We start from the raw sequence: 5,834 nt of genomic DNA, 5'->3' as shown, positions 1-5,834 counted from the left end.
CTTTTAATGTAGTGATTAAACATGACAGGGATTAAGTCCCTGTCCAATAGCAGCCTACCTGGGTGCGTTGTTGGTTAGATGCAAAGCACAAAGCCAAATGCTCTTAAGCACCCAAGCATATTGCTGTTTCAAGGCATAGCAAGCCCCATCATGTCTTGTGATTAGGAAACATTTATTTTTTAGTGATGATAGTGTGGAGCAAAAAGCTGATAAAAAGAAAGTTTTCTAGAGCAACAAAATACATTGTGGACAAAGGTTAGAACAAAAATTGAGGAGTTTTAGCCTAAGTATTTTTAAATATATGTATGGCATGATTTAGATATACTTACAAGGCATCTGGTCTAATGGAAAAAGAACTTACAAATTCATAATTTCCTCAAGTATCCAGGCATGAGACTAAATTGTGCATACAAGGCAAATCAAATAGAGTTTGACACAAAACCCATTAACTAATAAAAACATTCTTCTGGTTGCCAAGTTGCCTAAAAATCTCCCAGGAAATGTCAGAAGGAAAGTGCCTGTGTGAGCCATGGAGCCTTTAATTATATCAGCACACAGCATATTTATTCTTGCAGGATTTTTGCAAGAATCAGTATGTTTTTTTCCTCCTCCTCATTTTATGTGGGTCTTAAGGTTAACATACAGTTCATGCATGATTTAAACCCTGTTCTGGAGACAATGTCCTTTGTTGGCTCATTGGCCTTTTCCTATGATGCTAATTACTGTAGCAACTGCATGCTTCACATGGCTTTATTTTCATAACATCTGAAAGAGATGAATAGGTAGCATTACTGTGCTTTACAGATTACAATAGAAAGTTTGAGGTGAAAAAATGAAGTAAGTTTGTTCATTTATTGAGGGAAAATGCCATTGCAAGAAAATTAAATTCTTCATTGATGGGTTTGCCTTTCAGCTGGAAACCCCTCTGGGAAGTGTGATTGTGTCACTCTGGAAGTGTGATGTTTTTGCTTTTTCCTCCAGAAAAATAAAATTAAAATGTTTTTCTTCCATGTGTTTGAATTTAAGAGAAACACATTTGGGGTTTTTGTACTGCTCCAAATATTTCATTTTAAATCTCTTCTTTTAAAAAAAAGTAAACTCAATCACCTGAGCAGAGTCCTTGGCAAGTTGTATCTCCTAATACGTATTCTCTGTGTGGAGGTTAGATGATGGTATGTGCCACGGCAGATGGAATCAACATCGGGAACCTGGGTTTCTAAAAAGCAAAGAAAACATATGGATGTATCATACCATTGATACCTGCGGACATACCAACAGCTGCGACATAAGTTTTTCCCTGCAGCACTGGTGCCAGGTATGCTATGAAGAAGGTGGTAGAGAGCAGCTGCCAGCTGCCTTGTACAGCGTGGCTGAGGCTTTTGAGAGAGCTGGGATGCTTAGTCAGAAACTTTCGTAGACATCTGTGGACAGAAAAGACAAAAAAAGGAGAGCCTCAATACTTCTCAGCACAGAAGCCTTTGCTTTAATCATTCTACTTTTTCTTTGCACGCTGCTTTGCACCTCTCACTCTTTCCTGATGCTATGTGCTTGTCTTTCTCCACATTCCTGGTTTTCCCCAGGCTTCTATGCTTGTACCATTTTTTATTTGTACATTGCTCTTCCTACTGCCTTGCTGAACACTAGTCCCTGCTTTGCTCTTTCATGCTTTCACTGCTCAGTCAGTCCCAGTTTTCCTTTTCTACTCCCCCTGCAAGTTGTTTTCCTCATGATAGTACCACCTTCCAAACCTGTGTGTTCCGCATTTTGCCCTCCTGATCTTCTTTGCCTTTTCCCATTCCTGCTCCCTGCCTCCCCCAAACCCTGCAGACTATGCTGATCCTCATCTACTCCATGTCTGAATTAGGTGTCTTACATGGTGCTTGGATGGCATGTTTCTCTTCATCAGCCTGAAGCATCCCAGAGCTGTGGGCTAAAAGGAGCAAATCTGGCATGTGACAGCACTGTCGGTCACTTGGAGGAGACCTTTCTGAGGCTGGAGGGGCTGTGGACATCGGTAAGGCTTCTCATGAATGAGCAAGATGTGTAAAACAGGATTATTGGGCAGGACTGGGCATGATGTGGGGGTCTGAGGGGTAGTGAGCAGCAGAGCTGAGATGGGAGATCACCCCATTCCTTCAAGTTGTCCTTTTAGACAGCCCCGTTACTGCCAGCTTCTCTCCAGGGTTTGCTTTTCCTGCCCTCTCTGAGGGAGCAGGAGTTAACGCAGAGGGTGGCAGCTGGATATGACCAAAGTCCTTGGCATGCCTGCGTGACCCGGCCACCAGCACCTGCCTCCTTCATTCTCCCAGACCTGCCACCCTGCTTGCACAGGGCTGTCTCCTCTCGGGCAGAAAGGCAGAGTGAGGCGGGTGCCATTTCGACCCTGCTCTCTTTTTTTGATGCATGTGATGTGATCTGGCTAGGATTTTGTGGGGAGGAGGAAAGGATGCTCTGGCCCTTCACAAAATCCCTTTGCATGGCTGGAGGGAAGCTGCCCTCGACCAGGAGAGATTTTTCTACAAGGGAAATTATGTGAAGCAATGTGTGTGAGCAGGGGTGGTCAGAGCTGTCTTCCAGCTGCCTAACCCTAATTTGGAGGTTGTCTGAAGAGGGCAAAGGAACAGGGAACTGGTGCATGAACAGAGGACAAAGCACACTGAAACTGAAAAGGCTGTGCCACAGCAAGGAAAGACACCATCTACATGGCAAAGAAACTGTAGTCTGTACTTCTGGACTTATCTCTGAAAACTGTGCATCTGTATGGGTAGTACAACTGAGTTAAATTTGAGGAAACAAAGACTTTGCCCAAAGGTATTCTCCATCCCAGCAAATGAACTGAAAATGTAAAACATATGGGGCAATCTGATTTTTAACAATGGTTAAAAAAAACCCAACCAAAACTTCTACTGTGTATTTTAAAGAGTTTCAAGGACAGCAAAAATCACTGGCATGACTTAGCTGTATCCGGAGAGCTGATGCAATCCATATCAGCAGGGAATTGCTTAACACATCTGGGCAGAGTTCCTGCTGGTGGTGTCTACTGGACGTCTCTGCAGTGTAATAGGCAATATGTGGGTGTTTCGGGGCCCCTGCTCTACATTCCTTATTTTAAGCCTGTCATTTCTGTTTCCCTTCTTTGCTGATGGTCACCAGCTGGATCCTGACTTTGGGACTGGGCTGTGCCACCACATGAGCATGCACATTTGAGCCCATGGTGCCTCGGACCCCCAGAAAATAGAGGTAGAAATGGTAGAGGCCTTTCTGATTGCTTCAGTTGGTGTATTTTGCTTTTTTTTTTCTATTTCTTTTGGGATGAGAGGCTCCCAAAAGAGGATTTAAGTCCCGTTGTGCTGAGTTTCCCAGGGAAAATAATCGTGAGCATTGAAAACGAAAGTGCCTGTCTCATACCCTCTGTGGAGAGAAGCAGGAGGTGAAGACAGCAGGTGCCTTAGACACCGCTGCAGTGATGGTCATTCCAGTAAGCAAAGGTCCCAGAAAGCCTATAAGCTTATAAAATCCCTTTTTAGCTGAAATAAATCACTGCAGCTTCCATCTCACAGCTGACCCGAGATTTACTCAGTTTACACGCAGTTTAGGATACTCCCAAAGCACTTACAGCCTTTTCTGATCTCCTCCACACTCCTGCTAAGTGTCCATACAATCCAAAACCAATTTGTATCTTTATTCTTTCAAATATCACTGTTGCTGAGGGGAAATCCCCGCCGCTTCCTCTTTGCTGCTCTCCCCCTCGCTAGCGGGGATTGGGCTTAACCGCAGCTGACTTTGCTGTCTCACTCCCTGCAACTGGGCGCCAAGCACTATACAGTGGCACAGCAGCTTTACCCCCTTCCCTCCATTTCCCCTGGGTGCTGCTGCTCCCTCAAAGTCCCAGGGCTGCAGTTTCTGGTCGGTGCAGGGAAGTGATAAGGCTTTGAACTTTTGCTGGGGGCTGGCTTGCTGCAATGTGTCTGAAGGATGCAGAGAGGTGAAGGAGGAGGCAAGGGGCTGAGGAGCCAGATGGATGATGCCAGACTCACCTTATTTCCCTCCAGTTTTTTAACCAGCAGCACATCCTTCCAGGTCTGAGCCCGCAGCTGGCCTGGCTGCAGGCGCTGGGAAGCTCGAGTCTTCCTCTTGTTTTTTATTTGTATTTATTTAATAATTTTAAACAGTTTTTTAGGAATGGAGCTGTAAGATTTTCTTTAAAGAGTGTGGACTTTCTTTTTCAGAGCTGAATTCTTTGTTGTCAAAATACATACATAACCTTGAGATCCCAAAAGCCTGTTTTAAAATCTGTGAATGGGCTCCACGTGGTTCTCTTGCTAACTGTCACTTTATTGCACTTCTCTCTCTTCCACTGGAACTTAATGGACCTTACCAAGACTCAGGGGTGAACCAATTCAGTATTTACTAGTATTCTGCACTGGTAAAAAAATACAAACCTACCCTTTTTTTGTGGAAGTAAATCATTATGGGAAAGATGTAAGGATATATATCCATGCGTGCATGTGTGCACACATGCCAGTTTTGACTCAGAAGTGGAAGTGATGGCAACTGACACTGACAAAATGTAAGCATATGTTTTACTCCCATCAGGCTTTTTCATGAGCCTAAGGCACTGCCACAGGACTCTACTGATTGTTGACTTAAAAAAATGCAACGGAGTTATCCCATTGAAATTTCTATGAATTTTAATGGATACGAACTGTTAAGATGGTGAATAAAACCTAAACCACCTTGCTTTCCTCTTGCCTATTTGACATATGGTGGCTTGTTATTAATATTGTAATTCTTTGTGCCAGTCTGAGGTGCTGACACTAAACTTCAGTATTTTTGCAGACTCTTCTGGCAAACAAAATAAAAAGAATCCTGTGTTAGCTTGGACAACTCACATTCCACTCTAGTTGGTACATTATAATTTTCCCTCTTCTCATTTTCCCTCTGGTTTTCAAAACTGCTTTTTAGTTTCTCCAAATCACTTTGCAAATTTACATTCTGGCTTAGCTAGTCTATTTTTCTATTTTAGAAAGTCAAGTTCGCTTGGTAAAGCAGATTAATTTCCTTCAGATGAGAGGAGTTTCACTGAAGTCTTAGTTCGTAAAGATACAGTCCCCTAACTGCTAAGCTGCATTTATTGACACGGATGCAAAGTTGTCCAGCTGGAGGAGTTGCTACTTGTAAAGGCATGGGTAGGGAAGAAAGCTTTTCCCCACCCTGTGTTACCTGTATATCCAAGGCCAACTCCAAGTCTCTGGGTGGGGTGCCTGCAGGGCACACCTAAGGATGAGCAGTGATGGAAGGCATCGTACCTTTGCTTTTTCTTTCATGTTTCACATGTATGCTCACACTCTGCCACAATTGTTTTGGTCGTCCCTGGATTAAGTTTTTAACCCAAGCTGCCTGTCTCAGCTGAACTTCGAAAGACCCAGGAAAGTACTTCATCTGGTTACAGGGAGTGGGGTTGCAGAACCAAGTTATATGAGAGTACCTTTGCAATTCCAGCCATAGCAGAGGCTGAAGATACCAGACTCATCTTTTTCCATTTTTTTCGTTTCATATTTACACTGTATCCTACTGGTGTCAGCAGGGAAGCTTGATCTGGAGATGATCCCATAGACAAGGATGTCCTTTCTGTTTCATTGGCTTTCATCATCTGTTCAAAAAGTTTTACATGCTCTGAGCTGCTTAAAGACTTTTGACTTTGCAGATTTTTTCACTGAAATCCTTGTACCCATCTCTGATTATCTTGAGAAGTGTTATGCAGGCACAGAACCGGACTATGAAGGGTCTGTGAGTATTTCACCTGGTTAATATTCCCTGCCCAGTGCTGGACA

Source organism: Strigops habroptila, chromosome 2, assembly GCF_004027225.2.
Source record: "Strigops habroptila isolate Jane chromosome 2, bStrHab1.2.pri, whole genome shotgun sequence".
Lineage (NCBI taxonomy): Eukaryota > Metazoa > Chordata > Aves > Psittaciformes > Psittacidae > Strigops > Strigops habroptila.
This window is presented reverse-complemented; position numbering follows the sequence as displayed.